Source organism: Olea europaea, chromosome 7, assembly GCF_002742605.1.
Source record: "Olea europaea var. sylvestris chromosome 7, O_europaea_v1, whole genome shotgun sequence".
In the NCBI taxonomy this organism is placed as follows: domain Eukaryota; kingdom Viridiplantae; phylum Streptophyta; class Magnoliopsida; order Lamiales; family Oleaceae; genus Olea; species Olea europaea.
In genome coordinates this window covers 1653096-1668171 of record NC_036243.1, presented here as the reverse complement: position 1 = coordinate 1668171, position 15076 = coordinate 1653096, and positions in this window count along the sequence as shown.

Genomic DNA, 15076 nt, shown 5'->3' with positions numbered 1-15076 from the left:
GAGCTTGAGCAGGAGCCGAGCAGGCCTCCGGCCAGCCATGTAGACGAGCCACGAGCCACGTGGCTCGTAAAATGACGAGTCACGAGCCACTCGTTGAGCCTGTGACCAAAACGGTAACAAAAGTGACCGTTTTGGTCACTTTTCAGTGACTGTTTGGTCACTGAACTTTTATTTATTTTTTATTATTCCCCCACCTCCCTTTTTTTACTATAAATACCCCCTTCCCTTAAAGGTTTTTTTTCATATCAATTGCTCTTCCAAGATTACAACCCTCTCAACTCTCTTTTATTATATCAATTATCGAGTTTTTACTCTCTTGTGCTGTAAAATATATAATATCAATTCAATTTTTACAGTTTATTAGTTACAATTTCAATTCATCCAATTCTCAATTCTCAATTCTCACAATCTCACTACATTTATATTCATCTAGTCAAGATTTCATCATAAACAATCACAGAAATGGATCAACGTTCATTTGTTGAGAGCTTGTTCGATACATGATGTGAGTCATTGCCACATCATGGAGAATCGTCTAGGACGCCGCAAAGTCAATTCCAAATGAACTTGTCGATCTAAATGACATACTGATACCTAAAGATGTTCACATTCACGGTCAGAGAAGCCACACTCCAATTGATTTGGATGATATTAACGTTTCCGAAGCGGAACATGAAGATGAAGATCAGCAATTAAATATCCCAGATACGAGGGGAAAGCGAAATGCCAAAAAACAAACAAAATGTTGGGATCACTCTAAGTTGATTTCAATGGGAAAAGTCGTTGATGACCTTGGAGAATCTAAAGCAGTATGTAAATACTGCTAACAAAGATTTTCATGGCAAAAAAGAATTGGTACAATTCATCTCAACCGCCACTACAAATCATGTGGATCCAGACATGGACTTCTTCCACTTGGTCAAACACAATTACAATTTGGCAGTCCAGGCACCGGTTCTACAATTTCACCCCTATCTACGTGGGTTTATTCGGAGGACGAGACTCGAACGGGAATGGTGAAATTTGTTGCCGCCACTGAGTTGCCTCTGACTATTGCAGACAACCAACACTTCGTTTCGTTCGTGAAAGAATATCTACAACCGAGGTACATTGGGGTAAGTCGAAACACTCTTTGTGCCGATACAATAAATTATTTGAATAATTCAAAACAACAATTAATTATAGATTTGCAACAATATGGAGCTATTATATCCTTAACTTCTGATATATGGGAAGGGGTTAATAAAAGAGCATATATAGCTGCAACCGTACACTATATAGACCTACTTTCGTGCATGCATAAGAAAATTATTACTTTTAGAATTATTGAATTTCCTCATAATGCTAATAATATATATAATACTATTATCAGTATTGTTAGAGAATATCATTTTGAGAGTAAAATCTGATCTTTTACTTTTGATAATGCTAGTGTTAATAAGGTAGTCGTCAATAAATTGTGTAGGACACTTTAACCTGATTTTGGTGGGTATTTGTTTCATATTCGTCGTGTGTGTCATATCTTGAATTTAATTGTGCAAGATGGTTTAAAACATATAAAGGATAAATTTCAAAGGATTAGGAATGCATTAGTATATATTACGATATCTCCTAATAGAAAACAAGCATTTAAAAATTTTTGTGCCGAACTAGGGGTGATGACTGCTAAAACATTTGTTAACGACGTAGGTCATAGATGGAACTCTACATACTTGCTATTAAAATCATGTGAAGGTTTCGAAAATTTAATAACTGACTTTTATAATAATAGACATGTTAGAAGTGATGATGATGGTATGTTAAATGAATCTGATTGGATTTTAGTTTTGAAAGTTAAACAATTTTTGACATTTTTTTATGAGACCACAAAGATTTTATCCGGCGTTTATTATCCCACAAGCTGTATGGTGCTTGAACGCCTTTATATAATTGCAAGAACATTCCATAAATATAAAAATGATCCTGCTTTTAGTGAAATTTTAATTGCTATGAAATTAAAATTTAGAAAATATTAGGAAGAACTGTCTATATTATTTCCTTTAGCATGCGCAATGGACCCCCGATATAATATTTCGGGAACTAAATACGTAATTAATCAAATCAATAAAGTTTTAATACTTGATACATCTATCACCTATAAGAATTTAGAGCAAACATTATGTGGAATGTATGATTTATATGCGGAAAGAATGGGTGCAAATGTTAGTCGGGTACCCTATGCTGCACCTACTCCTTCTGTTAAAACTGAAGAAGATGCTGCGGAAATAATGAATTTATTTCAGGGCATTAATACATTTAGATATGATGCAACTGCAATGTGTTCATCTAGTGCCATGTCGTCTACATTTGCATCTCATCAAATATCGACCGAAACTCAAAATGCGATGCCTGCCGAATTAATTGATTATTTCAATCATAATATGCTAACAGACAGAACAATTCAAAAAATTTCAGAAGAAGTAATTGAATTCTAGTGAAAGTATGAAAGACGTTGGCCAATTGTTTCTGCAATTGCGAAAGATCTATTGACACCTCCGGTTAGCACCGTTGCTTCGAAATCTGCTTTTAGTGCAGGTAAAAGGGTTTTAACTAATGTCAGGAGCCGACTGAAAGAAAATATTTTGGAAGCGTTAATGTGCGTGAAGGATTGGCAGGACGCTCATTTTCGACTACAAGATAAAGACGTTGAAATTGCATGTCGTCAGGTAAGTGATATTTGATTTAATTATATTAATCAAAAAAAATTTATTTTTTAATCGTTAAATTTATTTTTCTTTAAAAAATTGTACACGTTATAACAAGTTTTTCATGTACAATTTTTAACTTCCCCTACTTAAAATTGATGTAGCCGGTCCCAAGTCCGGATAAAGGATGAGGGTTTACATTTTATTAACTTTAAAAAGAAATCAAAAAAATATATTTTTTGTAAATGTATTTCAAAAAATAATTCGTTTTCATTATATAAATATTCTATACTTTATAAAAAATATTACAAATTACAATATAATATAAATAAAAATAAATAAAAACTTGTTTTCATTAAATTATTTGTATTTTTTTAACACTTTTTATTTTTAAAACTCTATTCTTTGTTAACTTTAAAAAGAAATCAAAAAAATATATTTTTTGTAAATGTATTTCAAAAAATAATTCGTTTTCATTATATAAATATTTTATACTTTATAAAAAGTATTACAAATTACAATATGATATAAATAAAAAAAATAAAAACTTGTTTTCGTTAAATTATTTGTATTTTTTAACACTTTTTATTTTTAAAACTCTATTCTTTATTTAAAAAAAAATAGGCGAGCCACGAGCCGAGCTCGCCTAATTTCAATGAGCCGAGCCCGAGCTCTGCTCCTCGGCTCGTTGAAAACCAGCCACGAGCACGAGCCGAGCTCATGGCATTAAGGGTCGAGCCAACGGCTCGGCCCATTGCCAACCCTAAGTGGTAGTGTTGGCAGTAATAGTGTTGTTGGCAACGACGGGTAAGGTAGCATGACATTTGATTTGGTGTTGGTGATGGATTTGTGGGTGGTGTGAATCTACGATTGTGTTGATTTACATTTGGTGGTGGTGGTGGTGGAGGTGCGGTGATGTTAGTGGTGATAGCAGTTGGTGTTTGTTGAAAGTGTTTGTAGAAATAATGGTGGTGATGATGATGATGGTGATTGTTGTTGTGGGTTTGAGGTGAATGTAGACTTGAGTTAAAGGTGATACTAGTTGTGCATTGAAGTGGTGGTGGTGGTGGTGAGTGGTCGTGGATTTTGGTGTTGGTCTTTGGTATATTCAAATTTGTTTGTGGTAACCCTTTGTAACCAAATATGTGTTTATTGTGATCGGGTGTGACTAATTCTGTCTTTATCGTGAGTGTCTGTGACCAGATTAACATTGAGTCACAAATTAGACTGATTTGGTCACAGAGAGTCACATTGAATACAAATTTAATCACAGTTAATCATAGATGACACATGACAGTGACTTGATGACATACAATCACAAATTAGACTGATTTTGTCACAAATAACACAGGTATGGTAAAAAATAATAAATCTGATCACATATAACACAGTTAGTCACAAATCTCATCAACTACAATGCAACACTACGGTCACAACACAGTACTCAAAACGTTGCTACCACCTCACCACCCACCACCACCACCATTAAGTAGATCATCTTTGATGCACTTTTATCACCTGCAATGCACCATCGCCACCACCACTCAAATATATTTTCTCAACATAGTGCTATCTAATCACCATCACCACTTATAAAATTATTTGTGTCTGTAAATATGTATAAAGAGAGAGTTTCTGTAGAGAGAAAATATTTTTAATTGTTGGAGTTTTCTACAGTGAGGTACGATGGGGGTAGGTCAATTGGGATGGAGGGTGTAGAGAGATTTGAATTTCTGGAGATTTCTGGGAGTTTGGAGTGGGCTTAGTCACTGAATTGGTCGTCAGAGTAGTTTGTCGGAGTGGTCATCAAAGTGGATGGCGATCTCCGATGGAGAGGTGGAGGGAGGTTGGTTTGGGCTTTCTAGAGATCCCCAATGACCAATCCTAGCATGAATTGCTAAGGATCCAATAAGTCCAACATTGATTCCCTCATATGTGTCAATTGGGCAAAGGGGCGGAGGTGGCATGGGGTAGAAATAATTAATGTATATTATATTATAATTCAATTTTTAATAAATTTATTTACTACCCGATTTTTGAAATATTTTAACGAGTTTGTTATTTATGAAATGTAATCTTTAATGGGCACGTCATCTGTATGCAAGGATATTGCCTCAGCAATTTATACAATAGGGCAAAAGAAAAAGGAATAGGAATTGAATTGAAAAATATTGATTCAATTTTTCAGAACAACTCAAAAGATAAAAAAATATCGTTAATTTTTTCATGCTCGTTCCAAGTTCGAAGTATCCAGACTAATATCAATCCAAGCCATTTCATGAATAAAATGTGCCCAATTAACCAACCAACAAAATTTGTTTTGACAAAATAGAATTAATGTAATTTTTTAAACTGAGTTGCGCTATGTGTAAAATCTCATTATAGTGTATGTAATTTTGTGGTTTATGTAATTCTTATTTAATTATAACTTAATATGTAATTATTATTTAATTATAACTTACGCATTTTTAACATGAAGAAAAAGAAGACGATCACATTCAGTTGAATAAGAAGCTCAACATACCATAAGTTACATAAATATCCAAAAACACCAATTGTGTATATGACGGTGAAAATTTAGGGATAATATAATTTTATAAAATGTAATAGCATGTTATAAAATTTATTTTAAAAAAAGAATAAAAAATATAGAAAAAAAATTAGAAGTAAATATGAAATTAGTTAAGTTTTTGAAGGGTCTTTGTGCAATGTTACCTTAGAAAATTTTTATTGTTCTCTACTCATGCTCAGCTACAGTACTGGGCCTGATTAACCATATGCTCCATTGAAATTGGGCCCTGAAGACTCTGACTTGATGAGAACCTTGAGCAGAAAATTTAAGGCCCAAATGAATATTGAACCAAAATATATTTATTTTCATGCAAGTAGTAATTAGACCAAAAACTTCCTTTTGTTAAAGAAAAAATTGAAATACCCATTTCTATTCTTAATGATATAATTAATTATTTTAATCAAACCCTCGAGGAGATTCAGGGCCCATTTGGTATAACTTTTAAAAATCTAAAGGGAAAAAACCACATATGCTCTACTTAAAATAAAATATTCCCGATATGCTATCAGTTATATTTCTTTCGAATTAACTTTGCTGATAAGTTTGGTATGTCTCCAAGTAAGAAATCCTATGTAACTGACTGTTTGCCCAAGTTATGGTTTTTACTCGTTATAATCTGATTTACTGTGGCGGTCTATATGAATAAGAATTTCCCTTAATGTGTGATATATGATCAACAAATAAGGTGATAAACTGACAATCCTATACAGTAGTTTCATATGTTTAGAGAATTGGCTGAAATCGAAATTGATGTATTAATCTGTTTTGTCTTTGCTTTTGCTTTGATTAAAAATTATTAGACAACATGTATCAGGGGCGGACTCAGACCGTTCGAACTGTGGGGTCAAAAAAAAAATTTCAAACAACATATTATGAACAAAAAGGAAAAATCGGTTGTTTGTTGTTCATGTTCGATATTTGCACTTTGGGAAGAAATCGGTGGATTATATAATATATCCATGGATTAAATAATGGATATGGAGCATGTGATATGAATATAGATTTAGGATTTGGACTTTTTGGGGGCAAAAAATTAAGTTTTCAGCCAAAAAAAAAAAATCCAGAAAACTGTGGGGTCATTTGACCCCACATGACCCCATGTGGGTCCGCCCCTGACATGTATAGATTTCAGTTCAACATGTAAAAGCAAATGAATATGTTATAAAATGTTAATTTTTTTTCATGTTTTTACTCCACAGATGTCTCCATCCATCGAATTTATGTATCGAGTTTTTGGCGAGAATAAAAAGCACATTCTGAATTTGAGGGAAATGACGTGTATTTTAAATATAATTTTAAAAAAAAATGTGTTAGTGTTGAGAATTGTGATATGTGTAGTATCAAAATAAACAGTCCAGATCTTCGTCCTTGAATAATGTTTCAAGGACATGTCATGTAGAAGCGATTCTAGAGGTGATGCATTACGTTATGCATTATTGATACACAACATCATATATTTTGTTGTCACAAGAAGTAACGTTTGCAAACATCCGAAAATGGATAGCATAAATATGTAGCTTAACAACAGGATCCAAGCAGTGACAAGTAAGGATGAGCTATTTAAACCGTGAAATAAAACAACTCCAACAAGATCCCATGTAAAGAGAAACGACATCATATAAATTTCATATAAAGCAAAACAACATCAACATTCATTCTGAGGTGATTCCTCCAAAATTCAAAAAGCGTCTGTTTGATCGCATACATGACATACTGAAATGGAAAACCAACTTGTTCAAAATATTCACCAACCACAAAATTACTAATACTGTCATCATCACTAAATAAAAAATGAATTGATAAAACGCGATTGTACATCAAAAAGAAGAACACAAAGGTCTATATCTTCACAAGTTGGTAAGAGAATAATGGATTTGATCATGATATCACTGAAAAAAAGGTATGGATATGAATAATGCTAATTTGTGGGGTGTGAGATGTGATTTCAATTTCTGCCTAAAAATGAAGGAACCAAAATTTGGAAATTTTGGCAATAATTGGGGGTGAATTAAAGAGGCTTGTTCTATGGAGAGATATAAGCTTCCTAAATTGATCATTCTTTTTTGAAGTTAAGTTGTTTTTCATAAATCGTTTTTACTATATATATTGTAGTATTTTTGGAATTAAAAAAATGATGATATGTAATTTTTGAATATTTATTTAAAAGTATGTAGTCCATGTAATTTCTAGAAATGTAAAATGGGCTTTTGAGATCAAAAAGTTACTTTTGAACCAATTTGACTAATTTTATAAAATTATTTTTTCTAATTAGAAGAGTTTTTAGAAATGTGGCTCCCTATAAAAACATTTCCAAAAAGAAAATTCTTTATAAATTAGTTTTCAAACAAAAATAAGATAACTTCCTTCAAAAGTCATTCTATAGAATGTAAAAGCAATTGTAAAAGTTATGTCAAATGGACCATTACCCTATTTAAATTAAATCCCACTGTAACGTCCCAAACTTTATTGATTTAAATTTTGGGGTGTTATTGATATCATTTCAACATACTTGACGCGGAGATATTTAATTGAAAATTTTAAACCTTTAATTTATTGAAAATTAATGCATTGAATTAAATAAACATAGTGTCATGAAATTAAGAACATTTAACAAAAATAAGGGAAAACACAAGATATCCTAATAAATTTATTGTTGAATATTTTGTAGAAAATTTTTACTTGACAACCCGCACACCGCTTAGCCACTATCTACGTTTGACCAATCCAACCTAAAATGTTAAAATTTGAAGGAATGAGTAGTTTAAACTCAGTAGGATACGTGCGTCCAAAAAAATATAATAACTTTTATAACATTCCATACATCATTTCATCAAAAGCAATCGTAGATCAATCGAATGCTCTAATATATTTCCGTGCAAACAATTGAGAAAACCCCTAAGAGATCTCACATTTCATTTCATTAAGACCCACGGCCACAGGTCAATTAGCATTTTTTGAAATAAATTACGTAAAAAAAAAATATAATATTGTAAGGACAAATCAATTTGCACATAATATCCTACCTCGATTGATGAAATAATGATTGGCAGAAAATAAGAAATTCACGTCTCCAAATTCTCTCTCTTGTCGTGACTATGTACTTGTTTGGTAGGGATTTTGTTAATTGATTTTTTTACTGTTAAACATAAAGTGGGTCCTACCTGTGAGAGAAGAATTCAAAAATAACGGCTGGAATAATGAAATAATGGTCAAAAAATTGATTTTAATTAACTTTTAATCCCTACCAAACATGCTCTATATCTGTCTTCTACTCAAATTAATCCATAATATTTATATTATATTCTACACGTTTTCTCATAAAAATGGCTAAAATTGCTGATTGCCCTCTTCAATTGTTCACATGCCTAAAGATCAGGCAATTTATTCAATTCTAATTCAAAGACAACATTCATTGATAGAACAAAGGTCATGATTGCCGTGTATCATGCCAAGAAATTTGTCCAAGAAATATATTATATAATAAATCATTCCAAACTTCAAGAAATTTTATAAAAAAGGAAGCTACTTTATCTTTCCATAAATCAAAGTCATAGCCATGGAAGAAAAATACTCTTCCATTTCAACTTGTATACGTGGCCATCTCTATCTCTTTTGACTAAAAAAACTAACCTTAATGAAAAATACTTATTAATAACTTCTTTAAACTTAGAATTTGCTTATCAGAATCGAATTTTTCTCGAGCCTAATATGCGTAATTAATTATGAGCTATTCAACGAGCTCAATGTTGATATGCTTATACTAGTCCTATCAAAATTTAATTATTTGATCCAAAAAATATGAATTTAAAACATATTTTATTTCATTCCTCAGTTTTTTTTAATATTAAAATATATCATATAAATCAAATACAATTTTATTCTCAGGGCGTTACACCCATACTTTCCCATTAATGTTTAAAACACTACCAAATTCTAAATGATACCCTATTACAAACACCATAATGATAAGTTACTTGAATTAATCGTATGTTACTAGACAAATTTACATTATACGTGAAAGTAGTGGGCCATCGAGCTGAGCAAATGATGTTGGTTGGAAAACTCAGCACTCCCCCTGATTGTCTGCACACCATAAATAACATAAACCCGGTTAAGATTTACTATAGAAAGAGCCAGAATAAGAGAATAATCAATAAAAGCTCCAATTACATGAATAAGATTGACAGAATTGATACCGACACTAACGTGGCCAAACCTGATTGGCCCCCTTTTTTTTTCCCATCTTTCAATGCTGTCATGCCAAGTGTTGTTTGTGAAATTTTCTTGTCGAAAAATCTGTACCTATAACATGATTGGAGAACACTTTAGAGAGAAAGCCTTAGATGGAGATCAAGAGAAAACTGAACCGACACACACACACACACATCGGACTGTGTGAAAAATAGGGTTTATCCCTATGTACGTGGAGCTAAAATAACACACAGATCCAACCATAAACCAGTCACATGTAAAAATCAACTCATCAACTTAACAGAATAAAAAACTCATCTCTCTCAAACACGCTTTTAACATATTGGTCTAAAGGTCAACTTTAGCGAGTCAATCAAGGTCGATTGACCATAAGACCTTATATTTCCTCATTATCATTTCTTCGTTCTCAAGTATGATATATTGAGATTGTCCATGGACAAATTAAATTCCTCTAAAGTTTCCCAAACGGATTATTAGTCTGTACTAAGCGTATAGAGGGGAATTCGAGTCTTTAATTGGCCGAGAAATCCATTGCACAATTACCTTCACAAAATATGTGGACGACTGCATATTCATCCTCGCCGCTAATGATTTGAAATCCTCAACAACATACTGAATATCCCAAGTTCTTGAATTGGTTGACTTTGCCGTGATTTATTTTTGTATAATCCAATTCCACTCAAAGCTTATCTATAATTTATTAAGTATCATATCAAGTGAGAATCATTTTTTGGATGATTTTAACATTACTGTAATTTAGTTATTTCAATAATACCTTGCTTTTTGTTTTTCAATATGTATTTAATTTATTTGATTATTTAGTTATCATCAATATACATGTACATTTGACCAATTCATTTCACCCGTGTACTTTAATGAAGCCCATGTTTGATTTTCATTCTTTGAAAAAAAAAAAATACACTCTTAAACAGTGTTTTGACATCATTTCAACCACACGTTCTTCAATAAAATAATATTATACCCAAATATAACAAAATTTCTTATTTTTTAACCATACATTTTCCATCAATATACTATTCAAAAATTCATTCTTATCAAAAAAATGAGGCTCAAACAAGAGCTAATGTATAAATTTCCAATTATTAATCTCAATTAATTAACATTCATATGCATTTAATTAATATTCATCTTCATTTATACATTTCAGTGTCATTAATTATAAGTTAATTAGAATTTCGCATTCAAGAAGGCATTTCATTATGCATGTCAATATATGTTAATTAACATCAAGTTTTACTTAATTAGAAATTAAATGAATGATTTAACATTCATTCTCATGTATATATTCCCTAAAATTAATTTTAAATTAATAACATTCACACACATTCAGATATTACTTTTATAACATTTATAATGCATTTAATAATAAAGTGCAACGCACGTTCAATGTTGACTAGTTAAATTCAAATGTTTCGCATAATTTTGAACTTATTAGTAGATCATTTAATTTTACGTGTGACTTCGTACTCTGTTGTGACTTCGTACTTTGTTCATATGGCTCAAAAAATCCAAAAATGAGATTATTTAATAAGGATAACTCTAGGTTTATGAGCATTATTCCCTACACCATGACTTTCACATAAACTCAAGTTATGCTTGTTACGCTTGTCCGTGTTTAACTTGGTCTTATCATCTTTAATCTTCGACCATGTAACAAGGGTGGGCCATTTTTATTTTTTATTTTTTTTATCACTCGTGACACAAATTGATTTTTGTAATACATTGATGGTAAAAAATATGGTAAATTATAATATTTGTAGTCACTCCTAGGTTCAAAAAGATTGATTTGGGATTTAACTAGTCAACCCAAGTAGGTCCCTAAGGTGGAAATGATCTTGATGTGGTTATTAGTCAAGGATACAGACGTCAATACAAATAATCAAACCCAAGACAATTTATCTTTGGACTTGAAAAGGATTTTTTTTAGAATTGATGTTCAGTATTAAATACTAATTTAATTATGATGTAGTATTTTTAAAGATTATTTAAATGAATATTGCTAAATATAATTTATATTCAAATAATGAAAATTTGAGTGTGAGTACTCGTATCAAAATATGATAAGAATAACATTTGACTGAACTAAATAGTTTTAAACATTAAATGTTTTAATGTTAAATGAACTCGTTTAAGTAATGGTCATTAAATTGAATTGATATACTTTACAAGAACCTTATATAGGCTACAATAAATCGTAAATATAATTTCATTGGATATTAAGATGGAAAATAGTATTGTCATTGTTAAGTTACATAGGGAAAAAAAATCATAATCTCATAAATATTTGAAATCAGACTCCATTAGTAAATTATTGATATGAAACAACTTATAAATTAATCCAACAAAAATATAAGAACAATACCACTACTTATAAGTAAATAAAATAAATAAAAGTTTAGATAAAAGGAAACCTTCAAGTTCAATTTTGTTACAGATTTATTATCACTGATTGAGAATTAGATTATGAAGTGTAATAATGATACGTTTATTTCTCATAACAAGTCTCACAATTTCTCGAAAATTATCAGAAAATAATATTCCAAAACTTTCATGAAAGACAAACAATAAGTCCAAATGAACCCTGGCTGTCATGTGGGCGCCCTGTTTTTTGGCCTGTTCCCACCCTGGCCATTTGGTTTTTCTAAATTCCAAATAAGCAAATAGACTGTGGACTCATTGGAACTTATAAGCTATGAACAAAGTTTTCCAAAGAAATATATTTTTCTGACTTTGATCTCCCACTCTCCATTTTGATAAGATTGAGGTGTCATCTCCAACAACGTTACATCGGACCTTGATCCAATCACTCACAAGCCTACAATATCCTATTTAAATATATAAAAGAAAACATTGTAATCAATCTTGGAATCATGACAGTCCATTCCCAGATAAATCCATGGGTTTTGATAAGGTGTTCACAAGTATTAAAAAAAAAAAAAAAAAAAAAAAAAAAAAAAAGAAGTTGAACCCCAATCTCGAGGGCCCTCACAACCCCGCCCCTAGAGGTTTGTGAGAGAGGTAAATCGAGGGATGTGCCCCAACAGGTCAGAGAACAAGAGTTGTCTGTACACTGCGCTTACATGGAATTGAATTCCATATTTCAGGAATCGAATCCTTATACTGCGGCTACCACCAATATCCTATTTAAATATATAAAAGATAACATTGTTGACACTATTTAAATATATAAAAGATAACATTGTAATCAATCTTGGAATCATAACAGTCCATTCCCAAATAAATCCATGGGTTTTGATAAGGTGTTCACAAGTCACTCACATGAGAGGTGGATCCCATGCCGGACCCCGCGTAATAAAAATTTGCCAAAAAAATGTTGACCCACTCTATTGTACGAAGCTTGTAAAGGTTACGTGAAAAAAAATTTGGCATTGTAGCAACCTCTGTCCATTCTCACCTTATCAAGGATATATGAAATTGTTATGAATTATTTTGAATTTATTTATTTCAGATAATTTTTAAATTGCTCTTGAATTTGTTATTTTATTCAACATAAATTTAAACTCCGAGCATTAAATTAAGCATGTTTAGTTATAAAAAAACAAAATCACATTTTCAGTGAATTTTGATAAGAGTTGATAAAACGTGATTAAAAAATTGATAAAAACTATGGGTCTCAGAAAATATTGTTAAAAATAAGTTTAGTTAAGAAATGGTTCGGATAAGGACTAAATAATAAAAAAGTTGAAAAATAATGAATTCACTTATTTCAACAAACATGATTGGCCTTTTTCTTTTTCTTTTTTTTTTAGTTTTCCCATCTTTCAATACTGTCATGCCAAATGTTGTTTGTCAAAATTTCTTATCGAAAAATTGTACCTATAGCATGATTGGAGAACAATTTAGAGAGAAAACCCTAGATGAAGAACAAGAGAAAACTGAACTGACACACACAGAGAGGACTGCATGAAAAATAGGATTTATCCCTATTTACATGGGGCTCAAATAACCACAGATCCAACCATAAATCAGTCACATGTAAAGATCAACTCACCAACTTAAAAGAATAAAAATCTCATTTCTCTCGAACACGTTTTTAACATATTGTTGTTTCTGGAGTTTGAAGTTACTCCTTCGAAAACAATTCGACAGAATCACCTGAATGTAATAATTGATCAACAGGATCCAAAGTTGTAATTCGAGCCCACCGATTTCACGATATTTCCTTAAAACGAATTTGCTGCCTTCAACGGTGTTAAAGGCGTCAAGCAATCGTTTCCCAGGATAAAGCGAATTTTCGTCTCCTACGGAAGCAGCACTGCAATCTGCAGGAGCTCCAACGAACTCAACGAAGGGTGTTTTATTTCGAGACAATATCAGAACGAGAGAGAGGGGGAAATGAGATTCAAAGCACAGAAAGTTTGCAATGAAAATGGTGTGAATTTTCTGGTAGAAAGGCTGACTATTTATAGACTTGTTCGTGGCCATTCGAACAGTCATCACCTTTCAGACAAGCCTCAAAAATCCGAACAGACATGCTGTTCTTAAAAGTCGTGTCTATTAAGTCGGTTAACAGTCGGCTAACAGTCGACTATTTGGTCGGTAAACAGTCGACTGTTAAAAGAAAATAAAACACCCGAAATAAGCAAAAATTTAAATTTCATATTGTACCCAAGAATTTGATTATTTACAATTTGGCCCCAAAACTTAAATAAATTTTGCCTAAAAAGTTAATATAGTGTAAAGGTCCACCCGCACTCGCACCGAACCGGACCAGACTCGTGCTCGTGCCGTGCCAAGGCGACCCGACCGGCAGCGCGCGAGTGTGGGTTTATGACCGAACCCAATGGGATATAGGTCTTCCCCCTTCCAAAGACTATTGGTACCCCTTGGGGCCCAAATCCAATTCCAAACTTCCACCTTATAAACCATACCAAAGTTTCCTAACTTTCCTATGTGGAATAAGTGTTTGGAAAATCAAATTCTTCCATAATCCTTAGTTTATGTGGGTTATTTTAACACCTAATATTTCATTCAATTTTAAATGATTTTCGATAAATAAATATATCACGTTAATCATCTCGCGGAGTAGAACGTGAATATGCTAGGTCCCATATTAATTAAAAAGTGAGTCCCACTGAAATTTGGGCTCAAATTTGACCCATTAACCATTTTTTCCAACACATATTAGTCAAAAGGTCAACTTTAGTGAGTCAATCAAGGTCGATCGACCAGAAGACCTTATGTTTTCTCCCGATCATTTCTTCATTCTCAAGTATGGTATATTGAGATTCTACATGCACAAGTTAAATTCCTCTTTAAGTTTCCCAAACAGTTCATTAGTTTGTACTAAGCGTATAGAGGGAAATTCGAGTCTTTCATTGGCTAAGAAATCCACTGCAGAATTACCTCCGCAAAATATGCGGACGACTGCATATTCATCTTTGTCGCTAATGACTTGATATCCCCAACAACATACTAACATGGGTTTTTTCAATTAAGATTTCAATGAATTCTAAAAGATTATAAATTTTAGTGAATTTCGTGGATTTGAATAGATTCTTTCAAATTTCATAAGAATCTCATCAAATATGGTGAAATTTCAAAAAATTTGGTTATATGTAATTTT